Below are 22595 nucleotides of genomic sequence, written 5' to 3'. Positions count from 1 at the left end.
GTGACAGTGGTGGGTATGGTATGGTAATTCCACTTAAAGGGTATGATTCTATAACTGTAAATCATATGCAACATTGTAAATCAGTATTACCTGAAAAAAAAAAAAAACATGTAATATTAGTCTAGGGGGAAATAAAAAGAAAATTGAAAAGGATATATTGAACTAAATAAAAATGAAAATGCAACATGTCAAACTGTGAAGTGCTACTCTAGCAGTTCTTTGGGGAGAAACTATAGCATTAAAAACATGTATTAGGGAAAAAAATCTAAAATTAATAGACTAAGTTTCCACCTCTGGAAGCTAGAGAAAAGTGTTAACAAGGCTATAACTCCAAGCACTGGAATGATCTTATTTTATTTGCTGTCATTGTAAATTCCAACTCTAAAACTATACTAGACAAATCACCCCTACCCCCAACACACACACACACACACACACACACACACACACACACACACATAACCCCTACCTGCACTTATTTCTGCTTGGGCACTATAAGGTCTAATATACTATTTTAAAGTAATGGATAGTTTCAACTACCATCGATTTTAGAGTGTGTGTATGGGGGGAAGGGCTTATTAGGTAATTTATTATTAAATGTCCTGCTACACTCTTGTATTTCTAATAGTCAAACTCATGACTAAAAAAAAAAAAAAAAAGGTCATTTTTTTTTTATTTTAATGTTTCTTTATATGTCCATCTTCCCCAATATATTCTTCACTGAATATTGATAGTACTTTGTTTTTTCAGTGGATGTTTTTCTGTATTTCTCAGTAGCTCCCTTATCTCGTAACAGAATTTGTTTTGAAAAATGGTGGTAGTAATTTCTTACCTAAATTCAGTTAATACAGTGTTACTATTACTAGTGTCACTAAAGCACCTTCAAAAACATCTTTCTGAAGATTGATATTTAAAAAAAGTTTCCCAACATAAAAGGATCAATGTGCTTTGCATGCTCATATACATATTTAATGACAATCAAAATGGCACTTAATTTCAGAATTTTACATTATCATAGAATGTGTGAATATAAGTTTAGTATTATAGTACATAGTTTCTAATCAATCTCCGTGATACAATTCAATTTCTCTACTGTTAATGGTGGAAAAGCAAGTTTGAGTTTAAAAAGATGGAGCTTTCCTTTTCATCCTTTTCAGATTCATGACTATATTAATTTTTGTCCTTGCATTTTTCAAGCAACGTCCTCTGATCTACATTTAGAGAAGCAGCTGGCTAATATTTTGTTTCAATAGCCCCATGAAGTGTCTATGGGGTTTCTGGGGAAAAATAAATTTTTGAAAAACACACTCTATGTTTATTTACCAGGTGGCAGTTGAATTGCTTAACAAATCAAAAATTTTAGAGAAAAACAAATTAAGATTTGGGGGTGGACAGTTTTCCAAGAACTAATGATGACAGTCACATAAGCATTCAGACATATTCATAGATTTAATATGTTGTTTGTAGCTGTCATTCTATAAAGGTTTGCATGCTGGGAAATCATGAGCCTCATGCTAAAACATGCACATTTTCTAAGATCCAGGCAAAATTCTGAATGGCATCAAATTCATCATTCTGCCATCTGTTTAACATGGATCTATCACTAGTTACTGGCTTAGAGTAAGTAATCTTTAAGAAACTATTCAATGTGAATCGTGATCTGTGAGGTTTTGTACTTGGAGCAAGTGAAGGACATCTATAATGTCAGCCAGCACCAAGCTTAATACAAATTCAAAGCAAAAAGAAAAAATATATTTATTTATATCCAGCTGTGGCCCAAATTGTAGCTCATTGCTTTAACTTGTCCTTCTATGAATTTAAGTATTGCAAAGAGAACAGCTGCATGGCTAATACTACAATTTCCTTATTAACCATGCTCAGTTAAAAGCTTCCAACAAGGAGGTTTTAATCTTAAAGGGATGCTTGACTACAGAGCTGAGGTTAATTTACTTAAATTGCAAATCATGCTTATAGTATTGGATCCCTAATAGCCTGATAATAAGATCTAAATTATTGTTGATACTCCCAGAGGGTAGCATTTCTAATGGTCCAAGAAGTTATGAAGTTCTAGGCTGTAATAATTATATATATATATATAATATATATAATATATATATTATATATATTTATATTTTCCCATTTCATATTTTGCTTTATATTATGCACCCATAAGACAACAGACCTTCACTTTTCATAAAACATATTATGCAGGTCTAAATTTGTGTAGGACTATATTCTTTCCTATACATGTTATACTTGTGTGCTCATATTATCTTAAGAAAGTGAACTTATATTTGTTTCTAGACTGAACAGTATTAAAAACCAAAGCTGGGCCTCCCTGGTTGCGCAGGCACTTAAGCGCAGTGCTGTGAAGCTGTCCACAGCTTCTGCAGCGTAGGTTTGATCCCAGCTGGCTGGGGAAATACCCACATGGCACGGCAGACCTCTCCTGTCTTGCTCCCTTCAGCAGTGTATTTCAATCAGTCTGCCTGCTCTGCTCCCCACTCTGTCTCTGGTGAATCCTCTCACCCTCCCCCACATCTGGCCTATACCCCATGAATAAATAAATCTTAAAAAAAAAAAGCTTTCCCTTAAAAAAAAAAAAAAAAAAAGGCAAAGCAAAAATATTGACCGTAAAGGAATTATTAGTATGTTTGACGGTAGACCTTTAGTGAGACATACGGCTCTCTGAAAATCAAAACTAGTCAGATAGTAAAGGGCATGGATAAGTTTATTTCTGAGAAGAGACATTGTTAAGTAGAACTTGAATATAAAAAATACTAAACCAAAGGAGAATAAGTTTGAAGTTTAGAAAAAAATCAAGTAATTGTTTAAGCAAAATCTAGTAAAATAAAAAGAAGGCATTATTTAGAAACTTTAAAAGGAAGTATGGTTAATACCTGCAAGGGGTGATCCTTGGGCTGTAAATTATATACCCTGTTGTAAATCAATTCTACCTCAATAAAAAGAAAAGTAAAAGAAAATCACTAAAATTTATTTTTCACCCCCCCCCCAAAAAAAATACTGCATTATAAAAAAGGAAAAGAAGTTGGGAGAAATAAATTTAACGACTCCTGATTTAATTAGATTCTAGAAAAATTTTGGTAGCCTTATGTATCATAGATATGTCTTGCACAGCTTTTGGAAAGATAGGACTGTCCATTTGAGCACATAGTATTTCAGGTTTGTTACCTCAGAGAAGACCTTTCCAATGATTACATATTGCCTGTTCCATTGCTTGATCTACCAGTTGTTCATCAAGCTGCCGAGAAGAATTCAATTCATCATGTATATATAAGAAGTATAGTTCCATTTCTATGTTAGTTAATATTATTTTTGTAATGGGTTGAAACTTCCACAATGTAGAAGTTGATGTAGAAGTTGATGTAGAAGTATGATGTTTTCACATCGTACCCCCAAGCAGATATAACATAGACTAACTTTACCTCAATAAATGTAATTTGAAAACATAGCTGTTATATCAATAAAAATTCACATAAATGTTAAAAATATTTTTGTCAAATGCCTAGAAAGTTTAAGAAAATCAGAGAATATCTTAAAAGGTTCCTATCATAATTCCTATCATAAAACAATGTGAAGCCTGAAGAAATAAGGCTATAACAAATCTTTAACAAATATCACACTTGTTCCTAAATTATCATTAATCATAATCTGAATATGTCTTTCTATTTTATATTGCTGAATTTTTCACACAATTGTCACATTATCAGACAGTTGAAACTATATAATGACTTACAACAAGAATAAGGCAGCAAGAGCACTAGCCAATGGTTTTGTATTCAATCCTCTTTTTTTATTTTTTTTAAGATTTATTTATTTATTTATACAAGCACTGGGTACAGTCAGAAGCGCAAGAGGGTGATAGAATCCACCAGAGCCAGAGGGGAGAGCAGAGCAGGCAGACTGACGAAGTACACTGCTGAGGGGAGCAGCAGGCGGCAGGAGAGGTCTGCGTGCCATGTGGGACCCTCGCCCGGCGGTGGGGGATGGGACCAGCACTGCAGAGGCTTCAGGCAGCTTCGCAACCTAGTGCTCAAGCGCTCCGCCACTGGGGTGGCCCCCTCTTTTTTTTTTTAATTTTAATTTTGGTGGCTTCCTCCCTGGTGGTGCAAGAGGTTAAGTTACAGCACTGCGTAGCTATCTACACCACTGCAGCATGAGTTCCATCCCCCGCCAGGCAGCTGACCCTCATGGCGCAGCAGACCTCTCCTGTCTCGCCCTCTGCTCCCCTCAGCAGTGTATTTCAGTAGATCTGCCTGTTCTGCTCCCCATTCTGTCTCTGGTGAATCCTCTCACCCACCCCTGCCGCACCTCTGGCGTACACTTCAGCTCTGTATGCATAAATAAGTAAAATAAATCTTTAAATTTTAATTTGGGGGTTACATTTTCCACTCATCTTGCACCAAACCATTTATGCCAATACTCCCCCACCCTCTCCTCCTTCTCCCCTATTCCCTCTGGTAACCACTAACCTCTTCTTATTTCAAGATTCATTCCTACTGTATTTTGCCTTTGTGTGTTGTTTTGGTTATTTATATTCCACAGATGAATGAAAACATCCAGTATTTATGTTTCAATTTATGACTTATTTTACTTAATATAATCACCTCAAGTTCCATCCATTTTGTCCTAAAAGCCATTATTTTATTTTTTCACAGCTGTGTAGTGTTCCATTGAATATAATATTTCTCAATTTCTTTATTCATCTCTTCAAGGACACTTTGATTGGTGCCATGACTTGGCAGTTGTAGACAGCACTGCTATGTACATAGGCACATATAAAATATTTTCATATTAGAGTTTTCATATTTCTAAGATAAATGCCTAAGAGAGGTATTGCTGTATCACTTTATTTCCAATGTCCATGCTGACATGGCATCCTTCTATCTAAAGAGATCCTAGATGTTTAATGTGTGACCATCACCATGGTAAAGTGTTAACCACCACTGAGCAATGAATGCCAATGAAGCTGCAACTGGGAGTAACTCAGCACATTACATGGACCAGCGTTCTTTTCTCAAACACATTAGAAGGAAGTGAGTTCAGAAAAGAAGCTGGCATCTGGATTACAATGATATAACCACTTATTAGCAGATGGGGGATGATTTCATTATTCTAAGATTCCCTATTCTGTGTTGATACGTAGTTAAAATGAAGGGAAAAAATCAAACAGCTTCTATTATCGCATTTAGAATGTTTCCAAGCAGAACTTAATTCAAGTAAAGGCCATCATGGTTTATTTAATACTCCACACGTGGGCATTAGATGGTGCAAACTTAGCAAAGTCACTTTTGGACTATAAGTAGTATTTTCACTGAGGGCAAGAGTTTGACATAAGACAAAAGAGAGATGGGAGTGAGAATAATATGAAGGGGGAGAATACTTTAGATTTTGAGATTCAGATAACAACCAGAGATGAGAAGACTTTTGAGTCATGTTCTTCTATATGCAATAATCCATCTGTTGGATGATTTTGTTTTAGTCTCTTAAAGATTGGCGTGTTTATGAACCCACAACCTTTACCAAATGCCCAATCTGCAGTTCGCCAAGGGCATTCATAACCTGAGGGCATCCAAAGAACATATTTGTATTCCAAAATAACACACAGAAAAACATGTCATCTCAAATGCTGGCTCATAAACAGATATATAAGCAGTAACACTTAAGATGAGAAAAATAACTATACTGTGAGTTCAGAGAAAGTAAATCAGAAAAATTCTCCCTTTTGAGATTTACGGCAAATAAAAAGAAAAACCCAGTATTATCAGGTTATCAAGTAGAAAAGCAGAAAATAACAGATTAGAATGAAATGTAAGAGTGCAAAGGATTGTCTAACATAATGCGGATAAGAGGCATTAATCAAGAACAAATAAACCGGGCCTCCCTGGTGGCACAGGCAGTTGAGCGCAGTGCTGTGAAGCTGTCCGCAGCTTCTGCAGGTGTCCGCAGCCACTGCAGTGCTGGTTCGATCCCCCACCAGCTGTGGAGATACCCACATGGCAGGGCAGACCTCTCCTGTCTCGCCCGCTGCTCTCCTCATCAGTGTATTTCATCAGTTTGCCTGTTCTGTTCCTTACTCTGTCTTTGGTGAATCCTCTCACCTTCATGCACATCTAGCCTGTAACCCAGTTTTTGTATAAATAAATAAATCTTAAAAAAAATCAAATAAACTGATTTTTTTTTTATCCTGTATATAAGTATCCCCTATATTTTGACTGAGAGACAACAAGCGTTAGCACCAGGCTTACATTGTGGTATCATGTGCATACTGTTTGTATATTTTTATGCATATTAGAAGTGTAGTTAAGTTGTTCATATTTACTTTGTAATCATGAATCAATAATTCTGAATAAATCCTTTGGTTGTCTTTATATAGCATCTAACCAAAGAAAACCCTTCAATGTTTGTAATGATAGAATAAAGTGATTCTTACATCTCTTCCCCACATAAGCAGAAAGCTATCTGTGCAAAAATTATTGCAATTTACTGTCACCCTTTTTAAAAACACATGAATAGTGACAAGGTGTGAATAGAAAAAAAAAAACACAAAACCATGATACATTTTTTTCAATCTCTCTATTTATTCTTGTGAATAAAAGTGCTGTTTTGGCATTCTTTATTCATCCCAAGATGTCTATATATCAAGCTTTGTGCTAGGCTGATTATACCAAGGGATATGGGTTATCAATAATAAGAATCTTTAATAGCATTGATTAAAACATTGTCAATTTGGAACTGACAAAATAAATGTTTCTGAAAAGCAACCGTAAACCAGCCAAAGAAGCCGTGGTTGGCATTTTCAGTTGCGCTATGATGGGATGTTAAATTAGAGACCCCACTGAACACTCTTTCCTTTGTTCACACTGTTGTGCAATCCCGCCCATGCTGATCTCAGCTTAGCTAGGTAGTAACTTCTAACTATTGACAGTGAGCTCTTAGCAATGTAATGTAAGGGTCATATGCACTGTTTTAGACTGATTGTGTCCTCATTCCAAATTCATAATGTAAAACCCTAACCTCCAATGTGACTGCATTTAGTAATACGTCCTTTAATGTAAATGCTTTTGGTTAAATAAGGTCAAAAGAGAAGAGCACTCTTACGATAGGATTAGTGTCCTTCTAAAAAGAGACATCACGGGGAGAATTCAGCAGCTCACAAACCAAGAAGAAATCTCTTAGTAGAAAATGATCTTGAACTTGAAATTTCTTAGACTTCTAGTCTCCAGACCTCTGAAAAATAAATTTCTGTTGGTTAATCTATTAGTTTGTGGTATTTTGTTAGGGCCATCTGATATAACTACGCATGCATCAGAAGACCCATCAAATTTACTCAAAGGAAGTGAAACAAATTAAATTGTTGTTTTAAGGCTCTAAAATTTGTGATTTTGTTTTTTTTTCTTTATTTGCAGCAATTTTATTGAAAAAGTCACATGAAAAACAAGCTGTGTTTGAGAATATGCTAACAGTTCAATAATGGATAAAAAGTAAAAAAACAAGGTAAGAAAAAGACACAGTGCATTAGGAATACTATCAAAAAGACAATTTATAATGGAATAATAGAATACTAGTATTAAAATGTACATTTTGTTTTTAGATAAACAACATTTAAAAATTAGCATATGTCTTTTCCACTCTGATGACTAAAACACAACATTCTGCAAATTGTCTAGAATGTGGCACCAGACCAAACTCTTCATTTGAGACAGAAAATAGAATCTATTTCAATTCCATCAAGCCTGCTAGGGTGTTGGCCAGGTATAAACAGGCATGTGTAACAGAACAGTTCAGTGGTTTAAGGTTGGATATGTAGAAGATAGTTGTGGTAGAACTATGCTTATGTTATTTGTGGATTTTTGCATATTTAATTCAGGTAAAATTTACCTAGGATAGTTTATGACTGACCAAATTAGGTGTAATCCATTTTCAATATCCAATGAGTAAGTAGTTCTAATGTTTTAACACAGGCTTTTATGCTCATTAGCAGACCAAGGCTTACAGTTTTACAAACCAGTAATCCATTTCCCAAGCCAGGAACCCTGACTTTGAGATATTTATGGTTGAATAAAATTATACTCATTTTATAATATACACAAAAAATGCTTATTGGTAAAAATAAAAAAGTGGAAAATTATATATATATAGTGTGTATATATATATATATATAATTTTCATGATGATCTGGAAATTACCATTCATCTGGTTATATATTTATATATATTTATGATTTCTGTATTTTTACTGGGTAAATTGTAAGATATATATTATTATCAAATTAAGTAAAATAACTTTATTGTTAAGCTTCCAGCAGTGGGACATCTGATATCCCACCCAAGCACCCCAAGTGATAAGGATTTGAACACCCAAACTTAATAATAACAGTTAAATATTTAAGCAACCATTAGAAAGTTTTTTATATACAATATTGAAGGTATAAATTTTAGGAGAGTGCTTCATACCTCAACAAATGTATATACCATTCCATGCCTCCCGACACCAAAGGTCACCCAATTGACTGACTCTTACTCTACCATTTCCGTGTCCCTTCCCTCCCCTATGATAACCACCATTCTGTTGTCAGAGTCCAATACTTTGTTTTTGTTTTGTTTGTTCATTTGCATTGTTTCTTTATATTCTACATATAAGTGTAATCATACGGTAATTGTCTTTCTCATTCTGACTTATTTAACTTAGTGTAATATATCTATATGGTCACAAATGGCAGGATTTCATATTTTTTCTAGCTGAGTAGTATTACATTGTGTATATACACCTCATCAACATTTTCTTTTCATCTGTCAGTGGCACTTAGATTATTTTCATAGCACTATTATAAATAGTAATACAATGAACATAGAGGTGCATATATCTGTTTGAATTACTGTTTTCATAGTCTTCAGGTAAATGCCCAGAACTGGAATTATAGATGGTTATATTTTTAATTTTTTGAGGGCCCTTTATCCTGTTTTCCATAGGGGCTGGGCCAATTTACATACCCAGAAATAATGTTAATATTATTAATTATCCAATGTTACTCTCTACTTTTAGTTCATTATTATATAACATGTATAAATCACCTTCAGAATCTTTTTAAATTCTACAGATTTTTATGGTGTGTCATAATTAATAAAGTAGTAACATTAAAAGGCAAACACATATTCTATTTCATTAACAAAAATGTTAAGAATGCAGTTTTTGTTACCATCATAATCCATTTTCACTTTTTTAATTGAGATGTTTTAAGCCAAGTTTTAAGACATATCAAATACCATTTGTGACCTACTAGATCAAGCCTTTTAATAATATTTTCAGTGAGTCATTCTCTATTTTTCAGAGTACACATAACTTTAGAAACACTGAACAGAAAGATAGTAATTAAATATGTAGTTGTGTGTGGCATGATGGATATTTAAAAGTAGAAAAACAGACTATACTTTCTCATGCCAGACACATTATTGCCTTTAGATAATTTTTGGAAATCATTATACATTAAATACATCAATGCATAAAGGACAGAGAAAAGTCCTTTTCTCTGAACTTCCATACACAAAAAAAAGTTAATTCAGGATAAATATTTTATAAGATATTAGATTAAGAGGCTGCTAATTGGCTATATACTATAAAGTGCTAACTGATGGTAGAGATACTAGATCTTTTTTTTTTCAAAGATTTATTTATTCATGCATACAAGAACTGGGGTACAGGCCAGATGCACAGGAAGGTGAGAGGATTCACCAGAGACAGAGTGGGGAACAGAGCAGGCAAACTGAAACACACTGCTGAGGGGAGCAGCGGGCGAGACAGGAGAGGTCTGCCCCGCCATGTGGGTTGCTCCCTGTCTGGCGGGGATCAAACTGGTGCTGCAGAGGCTGCGGACAGCTTCATAGCGCTGCACTCAACCACCTGTGCCTCTAGGAGAGTCCCTGGTAGAAATACTGGTTCTAAAGGAACTAGTATTCATTTTCAATACATGAATATTCTCTGCTGATATATAAACAGGCATTATTTTTGTTTTAACACATATATTCCAAACAATGACATTTTTACCGCAGCTTCTGTCAATTATAATTAACTAATGGGAGCATATACCACATATTTTACCTTTATTATAAATCCATCCAAGTCCATCATTTTTAAAAATAGTTCATTTAAGGACATTATGGAAGTCATTAACTACATAGTCAGAGAAAAGACTGGTTCTTTACTTTTAAGAAAGTAATATGTAGAAAATGGAACAGAAATATCTAGTGTGTTCCTTCAAGTATAGACCGTATTCTTATTTATTAATGAAATTATTAACTTTAATACAAAAATGGAAATGTATATATAGAAGTCCAAGTGTGTTCTTAGAACAAAGACCTTACTTAATGATATGTCTGATAAAAAAAAATGACAAGAATATTCAGAGGTAGATTAGTCTGCATCTGAATTAGAAAACTCCCCTTAGAAAATCAAAGTAAATCTACAGCATCTATAGGAAAAATTTGATGTTTTGCTTGCTTAATAATCCACATTTGGTCTGTAATTGTTGGTTAATAGCTTCAATATATTTTTCATTATGTTTTACATGCCACCTCTATTTTTCTAGGTATATCTGAGGAAAGCTATTAAATCAAAACATTTAGCAAATATTCTCATTCACATTTCTATAATAAAATTGTATCATTCCTTTCTGTATCATAATGACATTACATCTTATTGTGAATCAAATTATGAAAGAGTTTAGGAAAGATTTTATGAATCTCTGAAGACAAATTAAGATACACATTATCTACAGTCTTACATTTTATTACACGAGATTTGCAGTCTTAAAAAAGTACTTAATCCTTTCAATCAATATATTTAAAAAAAATAAGAATCCAGTATTAAAGGAATCATAAATATAGACCAATCTGGGTAGTTAGAGAATGAAGCAATTCCCAAAGCTATCATATCTTATTGGAATATTACTCTTACGAATAAAACAGAAGAAACAGTTGTCTGCTGACAGTTATGTGCACATGGGTCTGATGAGAAGGAATGTTATGAATCCCTGATGCCCATGTTAATCTTCAAAACATGTTTTCATTGAGAAGAGTGTGATTAGGGAACTATTTTTATAAAATAAGTCACATTCTTATGGGAATGCATCATGAGTTAGTCAAAAATGTCTTTCTTTGCTGCTTTCTTACAATTTGTCTTATTCTTAAACATACTTTCTCCATATGACAATGGCATAGCTTTGGTGGTTGAGGATTTTGTAACCTTTATCACTAGTGTTTGCTGCTAGGGGAAAATAAAAAGATTGTCCATTTCTACCAGTGGCCATACTAAACATCTCTAAAAGTAATTTCTGTTGACTAAACTATAGCCCCATAGCTAGAGCAAGGAATATGAGACAGATTAGCTTGTTTTCAAAAGAAAAGGCTGATAAGCTAATAGAAGTAAATATTTACTATGTTAAATTTAGAAAGAAAAATAAAACAGCTTTATTGCAGTTTAAATTCAAATGGTGAAACACATAGAACTGCCTTCATGCTGTCCTGGAAGTAGGGACAGTAGAGGTTTCACTGACAAAAACTGGAAGATATGGCATTTTTTATAAATATAAACCACTTAATTTAGTGATTTTACCAATCACTAAATAGGACATGGAGTGAGTGTACAGTTGAATGAATAAAAGGCAAACATGAAAAAAAAAAAAGGCAAACCTGAACAAATCATTGGAATATTTGTTGTGTGGTAAGCCTTGTTATATAGACAGAATCTTCAAATTCTAGGAATAAAATGGCCTTGTCTTTATATTTGGGGATTTGAACCTGATTGGAGAGTATAATCTATATCTATAAAATAATGGTAAAAATCTAGTAGGTTATGATCACCCTATGATACATGTCAGCAAAGTACTCTAGAGATAGAGGGAAAGACAAAATGATTAGTTTCTGGTAGCCTAAAATCGTTGAAAAAGAATTGGAAATACTTTTTTAAATATAATTATATTTACATTGGACTTTAAGGATGAATAGGGGACTTGTTAATTCTCAGAATGAGATAGTGTTCAAGAATAAAATTATTCCATAGATGACTTAATATCATTTAAAACAATCAACAAATAATGTCATTATTTCATGTAGCAAGCATTATTGAGTCCCTACAATATAACATAGGTATTGGGATAAAACAAACATTTCTCATTTCAGTTACATTTTGGTAGAGAGGAGCAAACAAATAGAGGAAGAATGAAAGAGAAAAAGGCAAATCTAGAAATATGCAAACATAAATTATTAATAATTAATTAATAAATAATTATCAATAATTGTTATAATTATGGATGTTAATTATTTTCCACAAGTACAAAATTAAAATTGTCCTTAGAGTATGGGTAATCATTGCCATAAGCAGCATCACATAAGCAACATGAACATTATAACAGCACTTTATGACCAGATACTCAATATAATTGTGGTAATATAAATCCTGGAGAAAATTAAATTGAAGAAAGATATTTACTTGACAATTCATCTTTCCTTTATACATTAGGATATCAAAAAATTATACCAGGATAATTGACAGAAATGGTTATTAATTTATGGATGTTAGCATTTTCCATTTTTATTCTACACATTATTGTCAATAAAAACTATTTGGGATTTCAAATAAATGACATTATTAAATACATGATATGAGGCTCTGTAGTTGGTTGATGATATGTATAGTTATTTACAATAGCTATATACTATATAAGAAAATTATGTATCATTGTTGAAAGCTTTACCTATAGTTATACTTACTGTATTAATATATCACAACATGTAATATTTATTTATACATGTAAAAGTAGATGATGTAAATTATTTTAATTAGAAAGCCATCCATTAATAGATTCCATTGAAAATCTGGCATAGATAATTTATGACACCTTTAAAAAAAAGATTACAATATGGTAACATCAATTTTTTTTTCACTTTTACTTAGAAATTGATTCATTGGGACTTAAGAGTTTATAGTAAACTAATTTTATAGTGTTTTAAATATTGGTTCAAATGTACAGTTTATTCATAATTAAGGTATTTACAGTTCGTATGCACTATTGTCATAATACAGAATGCTTCACTATAACATATCAATTTATTCAGGTAATTTTAAATTTTCAGATGAATCCTTTCAAAAGAAATCTCAGAGTAGTTACAATTTTCATAGTTGGTTTATTCTCAATATTGTTATTGCTCTGAGTGTGTTCAAATAAATGCAGAGCAAGATTTATCAGAAACCATCTGGGATCCCTGGGCAATGTTCCACAGTGGTTTAGAGGAAACTCTCCTGGTGTTAATTGGAAGTTTGTTTTACACAGGACCACTATGGATAATTGACATCCCTGGAGCTGTAAAGAGGGGAGAAATGTGAGATAAATGATCCACTTCCCCACTTCATGTCCTTTTATTCCCGCTTGATTTTATATTCACTTCAGTTATATGGGTTCTACTCACAGAGCTTTATATCCAATGAGAACTGTTTCTGAACAAATATTTTTCTCTTTTGGAAGGATGACAGTGCCATTCTGCTGCTGAAATAGTCTGGGATAATTAATATTCTATTCTGAAAGAAAGACATTGTTATATTAGGGAAAACAATATGTACTTATTCATTGTCAGAGTTACAGCTATAATTTTAATAGGAACAGCCTCAATTCCCATATGTATTTAAATAATCCACTGCATATCTTTTGACTCAGAAAATTAACTTGATCTTTTTAAGACATCCTTCTCACCCCATTTCATCTTGAGCTAAATAGTTACTCTAAATATACTTCTTTAAAGAAAATATGTATTGATTTGTATTTTGCTTCTGCTTTAAGGGAACAAGTCTAGGCCAAATGAAATTTTGGTTAATTGATGGGTGTGAATGGAATATTTTTTCTTGCCCTTTCTGACCCATTCCCTACTCTTCTTGTCTGTGAAGAGCTTCAGTTAGATAACAATTCATTTCTGGTATGCAGTGGGTAAGGGCCAGGAATACTTCTACACATCATACAATGCACATATTGGCCCCACAAAAAAGAATTGTGTGGTCCAAATCAATTGTGCCACATTTGAGAAATTCAGACTTAAATTTCAAGACTAGTGTAGATTAGCACATATATTAAAGTTTAATATGTATTTATAGATTTGGATTAAAAATTACCACTATTGTCTCTTCATAGAAGGGACTAGCAGTATCAAGAAATATGTTCTTTCAAAGACAAAATGATTTTTCCATTCTGGTGAAAATTATTAAACAACATTAATTCCATGGTTCCACTTTTTTGTGTGTATGCTAGTCATTCAGTTTGAATTTATTTTTCAGATTATAAATTCATATGCAGAAACAGTCAGTGGACAAATAATTCTTTTAGGTCTATGGTACAACAGTAATCATCAAGAAGTTGGAATCCTTTATAGCTTTATTGCTCACGAATTGTAGTAATTTTATAAATGATAATGGTGTATTCTTAAGTGTTATCAATCAATTCATCAACTTTGTTAATTTGTAATTTATTTCATATATCCAATTAAATAACAAAATTGAATAATCCATCATGTAACAATTTTTAATCATGCTTGCTCAAGTATGGCACATAGAATCGAAGAAATTAATATTGAAATGGCATTGTGTAGCACAATATTTATTACATCTCCAAGGCTTTCATATAAAAGTTTCTTTGTTTATAAATCAAAAATAGCTTTTCTTACTCTATCAGATAAAATTAAATAAAATTTGCAAATAAACTCCTACCATAGTCTCTTGCTTTCACAAGAAATTATCCTGAATTACTAAATGAGTTCAACTATTTTTATATCTCACTCAGTTGCATAGATACAAAATTTTATTCTGCATATCCTCTACCACAGTGATATCAGAAAATGACTTCTTGGGAGGTGCTATTTGCATTTTGCACCTTGTAACTAAAGAAAAATAGATATATTACTTAATTTCAACAGCTATGTGTTTTTAAATTTTGGCTAAAGGTGAGGCAAAAGGGAAACTTTTACTGTTTTTAGTAAATATTGAGGTGAGAGGGGTTTCAATTTGCCTATCAGGCTTTCTGTTTACCATGGATCTTGAACATGTCAGAGCCCGGATGCTTTCGTTACATGGGAGTAAGAAAAGAAGAGTGATTTAAAGAAAATGACACCATAGAGGAAAGGAGATTCTGTGCTTATTATGGTTGGTATCACTCAAATTGATCCATGGTATGGCCTTTAAGAAAGAGGGGTTAGAGAAGTGCTGTTCTTCACTTAAAATCTCTGTAAAACAAGAAGAACCCAAGGCAATGCAGTTTTGTAGTTATGGGGAGTTAGACTGAATAATGATTACCATAGTGGAGTTATTTTGAGGCATGTTAGGGAAAGGAAAGGATTGAGTATACAGAGAATGAAGTGAACTAAACGCTATTTAGGCTTGAGGTAGTAGTTGTTCAGTTCACCAATATGAAAACTGGGAACTACACAGAAAGAACGAAGGATAGCACATCATCTCTGATATTTAACCAAGGAACTTAAATGAGCTATGTGTAGAATACATATCCATGAATTGAGAGAACACCTAATCAACAGTATTTGATTGATGTTGAGTAATTTTATTTTATTAATAAAAGTAATTTGTTTTACTATTGGAATCAGTTGCCTAAAATTACAATTAAATATTTTGAGAATTCTTTAAACAAACAAAAAAAATCATATATATGGCAAATTTCATATATGAAATACATTTACATGTGTATGTATTTGTGTATATTCATATATATGATGATGTATATTCATATATATGAAATGTGAATTTTTTATATCAGCATATTTTCTATCAGTATATTAGTTGCAATGTTCTCCCCCCCCCCGTGGTGCTTGCTCAACATGCATTTTTATAGTCAATAAGCAATAATTAGATATCAGTTTTTTTTCAAAAGTTGTATATGGAAATATTCTATCAGGTAATTCCATTTCAATACCTGTGGACATTCTGTTTTTTTGTTTTTTTTTTTTTGGTGTAAAAATAGGATTTTATAATTAAATAAAACCATTTCATTTATTTGCAAAGTAGTTTCATAATATTTTATTTTTTATATCTGTCTAGTATCTTAGAATTCAAAAGATGTACTGGCATATCTCATGTGATTATGAACTCAAAAATAAATAAGAATTTGGTTTGGAAAATAACTTTTTGTCATCAGAAAAAAATCAAACATTTAACTTAGAAGAGTTACATGGTTTTAATAAAGGGGCTAGACTAGACAGGGGAGGGTATTAAGGAAATAACAAAGGTTGCCAAGTCACCCAGATATCAGCAATATCAGGAAGCCATTCTGGCCAGAAAAGTCCCCAAGAGAAAAAAAAAAAAATGTGTGAGTAGTAGACTAGACAGAAATGGAAGCCTGGAGAAGATCCACCTTGACATGAGTGGTGGTTGATGAGGAATTCAGTCACTTCTAGAAAGATGACTTAAAGGAAAGAACAGAGAGTATATATACAGATATTTTCTCATTTTTCATTAGTAATAATCCTCTGATTTTTATGTGGGTCCATTGTTCTCAGAAATATAAGCAGAATATGTATGTATTTATTCATGCCTTCAGCAAATTTTTACTGAATGTTTACTCTGTCACATACACTGTTCGGGTCACAAGACTATAGGAGTGAATAAAAATTGAGCTCTCATTGGATAATTGTAACTGATTTAACATATTTTATGTATTATCAGTCAATGTCAATCTAATTATAATCAGGGTTCTGACATTCTCTGTGTTGATATACTATGGTAGCCATGTTTGGACAGTTAGGCATTGTATATACTATTCTATACCTCTTTATATAAGACTTGAGCTATTGAACTACTTCAGTAATAACCAGTTTCTATATTTGTTTTCTCTAATAAACTGTGAAATGAGCTGGTTCATTGTTCATTTTTCACATATTCAGACATAAAATAAGAATGTATTCTTATGACAGCATTTGTTCATTTTTCTATATGGGAGAAAGAACTGTTTTATTACTTATTATTAGCAGCCTATTTATATAATGGGATGGTGAAAAAATAATGTCAAAACCAACTGGACTTGTAGGAGAACTTTGGGTTTACAGAGGGTAGGTAATTAATCAAATTTGTGATGACATGACAGTAATAATCCTGCTTGGTGAAAGTACTGAAGAATCTTTAAAGGGTCAGAGTTGTGGTATATTTCCTTCTAAAAAAGATTGTCTCTTCAGCAAAAATGAGGTTGAATTTCCAGTTAGCTGAAATAAAAGTTAACTCAAAAACAAACTATTCTTAAACAATTTGCAATATTATCCACAAAATATGCTAATACGTTTTTGAAATATTTATGGTACTACTAGTCATCAAATAAAACTTCTGCATTCTAATTGAAATGAATCCTCATTTTAAAAGAAATGTCATTTTAGAAAAGGACTTCACTATTTCAGTATTTCCACTAAGTCTATTATATTTTACTTGACTTTTAGAGTTTACAATGAAGTTATTGGAAAACATGGTCTTTGACTTTTGAAATCAGATGTGTGAAATGGCAACTCTGAAGATATAATAGGAACATGAGTTATATGTAATACCTGAGTATTGCCCCTTGTGGTTGATGTCAGGCACTGTTGTGTTTAGTCAGGAATATGCAGAACTAATTTTTTTTTTTTTTTTTTTTGGTGGGACCCTCACCTGCGGCCTGGAATGAACCGGCACTGCAGAGGCTGTGGGCAGCCCAGCACTCAACCGCTGCACCACCAGGGGAGGCCCTGTAGAACTAATTCTTACAATGTTACCTTCTTTATTTTTGACCATCTCTAGTAAAACAACCTCTCTATTCTGTAATTCTACCTTCTTGAAAAAACACCAGTCTTTCTAAAATGGCAAACATTTGTTCCTTGTTCACTCAACTCTATTGGCTTCTTTTGATAGAAGACTCTCAAGATTGAGAAACTTCCATCATTAACCAAGTAGGTTGTTTTTTGTGTTTTACTGATGACCTGACTTTTTCCTGAATAATTCTTCTTATCTTCAGAATGAAAAAACCCTGCAGATTCCTTAAGGAACTGGGATTGGCGTAGTTCTTGAGCCCCATAAACATGAAATGAATTTTAATTAACCATATTGAATAACTGCTGTGTTGTTTTTACTTCCCAGTCTTTACCACATGTGATTACCTTATTCTCTAATTCTACCTTAGCCTCTCTAATGCCCTTTCAATTGAAAAGATAGTTACCCTTGTCTCCAGAATACCTGACCATAAACCCCAAAAGTTATTCAGATGTTATTTCTTAAATAGTATTAAAGAGGGACAATATACACATGGCAAAGGTAAATTCACAAAAATTATTTGAAGGAATTGTCCAGAAACAACTGTGTTGTTTTCCTTAGGAATACTCTTTAAAAAAAAAAAAAAAAATTATTTATTTATTTATCTATTTATTTATTTATATAAGAACTGGGGTACAGGCCAGATGCACGGGAGGGTGAGAGGATCCACCAGAGCCAGAGCAGGGAACAGAACAGGCAGACTGACGAAATACACTGCTGAGGGGAGCAGTGGGCGAGGCAGGAGAGGTCTTCAGCGCCATGTGGGACCCTCTCCGGCTGGAGAGCTTCACAGTGCGGCGCTCAATGGCCTGCACCACCACTGGAGGCCCAGCCTTAGGAATACTCTTCATGTTATGTTATTGTAAATAGGATTATGGCTTAAGAGAACAAATGTAAAAAGAAGGCAAAAGACAAGAATTATTTCTTGTAACTGCAAATGTGAGGTATAACAAGATCACAATTAGAATAAATTAATGCAGGATATAAACACTCCAAGTTGCCTGAGATACAGAAGCCCTTTCCTTGGAAAATTAAAAAATAAAAATAAAAAGAGAGAAAGCAAGTGCAGAACATCACATAATTAGTTAAATCAGTCTTTTAGGGAAGATTAGGAGTTTGGGAGAGGCTTGAGTATAAGACTGTAATAATCCGTAGGAAGAAAGGTTTAAGTGGTGTTATGGACTGAATTTGTGGCCCTGCACAATTTGTATGTTGAATTCCTAATCTTAGTACCCCCAAATATGATTATAATTGACATGGGGAATTTAGAGGAAATAAGGTGAAATAAGGTCATATGAGTGGCACCTAATCCAATATGACCAACATCCTTATAAAAAGAGTTTAGAAAACATACTCACATACCACCCCCACTCCCCCAGACCCTTGTGAATATACCAAAGGAAACTGATCATCTCCAAGTCAGAGAGGGAGGCTTTAGAAGAAACCAACCTGCTTATACTTCAGTATCACACTTTCCACTTCTAGGGCTATGGTACCTTATATGTCTCTGTTAGCAAAAAAATAAATATAACTTTCCTGTAAAACAGTAACTTGGCAAAGACACCTGTCAGATAATTTTTATTGTGGTTGATGTTGATGATGTGGTTATAATTAGGGTAGATGAACTAAACATTTATGAACTCCTTTTGCCTTTCCTTTTCTTACTTGCAGTCTATTTACTTGACGATTTTCTTCAGTTAGTGCTGGGAGATAGTGGCAACTAGGAAAATTGATTACTTTCTCTGTTTCTGGCTGCTATTAATGACCTTTAATCTTACTCAAAGAGGGAATGCAAAGTCAGAAACGGGCACAGTGCAGGGTTTCTGATCCCATGCAGACTGGGTAAAGGAGGAGTCAGAGCTCTCAAGGGTTTTTTCCAGGTCTTTTATTGGGATTTAGTGGGTACATGGCAGGCAGGAGTGCTGGGGAGCCAGGAGGCTGGCAGTCCTCCCAACCCCCAGCAAATCCGCACTCTCTCTGGGCTCTCTGGTGTTCTCTGCTTCTGCTTCTTTGCTTCTCTCTCGGCTTCTGCTGCTTCTGGCGTCCCCGTGACGCCGCCCTTAAAAGTCCAGTCTCAGCCAGGTGAATCCCATCTACCTATGCCCACACCCTATTCCAGGTGCCCACCATCAGGCATGCATTCAGGACCGCAAAGATCCATCATCTATCCTGATGGCAGGAGGGCAGAAAAGCCTGACATTTTTCCTTACCCTACAGGGAATAAAGGAAAGTAGTAGTTTATTAATATTTACTATAGCAGTCTTATTAATTGATTTAGCCTAAATGCTATATAAGCATACAACAGTGGATTCATAATTAGTTTGTTTTGAGTGATTGACTTGATGCTTATGATAAATGACTGTTCTATATACAAGTTATTACAAAAAAAAGAGGGAATCATTGTTAATGCATGAGATAATAAAATAAACCAGAGAAGATATTTCATTGAACATATTGTCAATATTGTAATACAGTTACCAGAATATAATTGTCTGTAAAGATAGACCTTTTAGATAGAGCATTGTATTTGAAAGTGACATTTAAAACAGCATGAGGTTAAAAACAAAATTTCCATTATTTGTTCATAAAATTTAGTTTGTGCTATTTACTCTAAAATAGAAGTGCATATTATAATGTTCTCTCAATTTTGTTACAAACCTTAAACTACTCTGAATAAATAAAAATAAACATGTTTTTCCTCAGCTGTGCCTAGTCTACTAATAGACTAGTCAATTTTCATTTCTGTTAATGTTTTTACCTCTAGTATATTTTCATTTTTTTAAATTTTTCTTCCTTTTGAATTTATTGTTCATCTGTTCCTTCACGCTCTTTATTTGATACATAAGAGCCTGTAGTGGAAGCAGGCAGCAGGCAGAGCAGGATGAGAGTCCACATCCCTCAGCAGTTTTTTCAGGACCTATTTGTAGTGAGGCAACCAATGGGCAGGTGAGGGGGGACTTGGGGGGACCAGAAGGCTCATCTTCACTATTTCACTATTTCTGGGTTTCTCTACTGTTCTTTCATGGCCTCTCCGCCACTCTCTGCCACTCTCTGCCACATGGTCCTCTGCTGTACTTCCTCTGTCCTCTGCTACGCTCATATGCTCAGTCTGCAGTCTCAGGCGTGCCCACCATCAGGCATGTGTACCCCAAGCCCATGTTCCAAAGCGCCTCTTGCTTTTGAGGCCGCAGGTGATAGCCAGAGGCCAACAGCACAAAAGCCTGAGCAATCTTCATTTACCCTACAGAGAGAGCCCTTAGCATATTAACTATGATGGTTTTGATACCGGAATTGTCAGGCCTAGTCTCCCAGCCGGGATCGGATTTCAGGCTGCAGGGCAGCGCTGAGCCCCAGCCACTAGACCCCCCAGGGTTGGTGTCTCACGAAGCCGCAGCAGGAACTTCGCAGACGCTCAGGCAAGCAAGCGAGAAGAGGCAGGTTCGTTTATAGAAAGAAAAAGTTTATTGAGGAGAAAAAGAACAGAAATAAAGTGGGACTCCCAGGCCAGGGAACCAGGCCTGGGAGGGGCAAGGAAGCCAAAGTGGAATTGTGTTTCAGGGAATATATACCTTTTTTCCCTCATTATTCTAAAACTTTACCAGTCTCTCTGTGATTGGTCAGTTTTCGGCTGTCTCACTGAATTTGCTACTGAGTAGGGATCTTCACATTCCTTATCTAGTAGGTCTGTCTTTCCCCATTTGTTGTATCTTTATCTTTATGGCCCAGTCCTCTGGATGGGCATCCCTGCATTGAAGTTAAACAGCTGCCCTTCTAATGTGACCATAAATTAAACCACTCTCCATTTCTCCAATCTCCGCCTCCCTTTACCACCTGAAGGAAACCAGGACCAGCATTAACAATGTTGTCCTTGGTCCTGGCATGTTTGTTTTTCCCAATGGAATTGGTTATATTTCTTTGGTTGTCCTTATCTCTGAAGCCTCCCTAAATTCTTCAGAGGTCCCCTCCTGCACTGTCCCTAAAACTGCCTAATAACCCTAGCTTGCCCTGTCTCAGTTTTAAATTCCCTATCTAACAATTCCAACATCCTCACCATGTCTGGTTCTGATACTTTTTTTTTTTGTCTTTTCAAGTTGTGTTATTGTCCTTTGGTTTACATTGGAATTATTTTCTTGATAGGCAGCTATAATGTACTAGACATAAATAGTCCTTCAGAAATGTGAGGTGTGAGAGGAAGAAAAGTGTTCTACAACCCAGTGATTAGGTCACAATTTTTTAGTGAGATTTATCTCTGTTCTGTGAACTTCACAAGTGATTTTCAGTTGTTTTTGTTTTGTTTTTACTCCTCCCCTAGGTGGAAGTACTTGGCTAGAGTGGGCAGAAGTTTGGTATTTCCCTTCCCCCAGGGCAATTAGGTTCTGATAAGCCTCAGCCTGTTAGGTTCTGATTAACTAGTTCCTCCTCAGGGAAGGTTTTGGTTTTAAAAGAGTGCTCTAATGTATTGAAAAATGCTGTTTCCCCTCCCCCTCCCTAGGCAGAATCACATGGGATTTTCCCTCCAGTATTTATTGCCAGAACCTGGTCAAGCTCCTCCAGGAGACGCTTCGAAGATTGGGTCTGCCTGGAGTTTTAATCTCACAGAGTTGCCCATGCCGAGTTAGTGACAATTTTTCAACTACAGATCCTGTTTTCCTACCGTGGCATTGCTTCCTGAGGAAGTTTCTACTCTTCATTCTTCAGTAAGGTAAGGAATGACCCCCGTATTCACTTGTCAGCTTAGTCTGAGGGGTAGCTGTTTGCCT

At 34.4% G+C, this 22595-nt stretch overlaps 1 long non-coding RNA gene across 2 annotated transcripts in view; it reads left to right on the top strand.

The window, feature by feature from the left end:
- Window positions 1–22595, top strand: part of LOC129145276 (uncharacterized) — a 217993-nt gene that overhangs the window by 6547 nt on the left and 188851 nt on the right. For both annotated transcript variants that reach the window (XR_008550581.1, XR_008550580.1), the window contains exons 2-3: window positions 7431–7518; window positions 22328–22537. This is a non-coding gene — a long non-coding RNA (uncharacterized LOC129145276). The remainder of the gene's footprint in view (window positions 1–7430; window positions 7519–22327; window positions 22538–22595) is intronic.

This window comes from Talpa occidentalis, unplaced genomic scaffold, assembly GCF_014898055.3.
Source record: "Talpa occidentalis isolate TD23 unplaced genomic scaffold, MPIMG_talOcc4v2.1, whole genome shotgun sequence".
NCBI classification, from domain to species: domain Eukaryota; kingdom Metazoa; phylum Chordata; class Mammalia; order Eulipotyphla; family Talpidae; genus Talpa; species Talpa occidentalis.
Note: the sequence above shows the minus strand (reverse complement) of the source record. Positions and strands in the feature narration are given on the sequence as shown.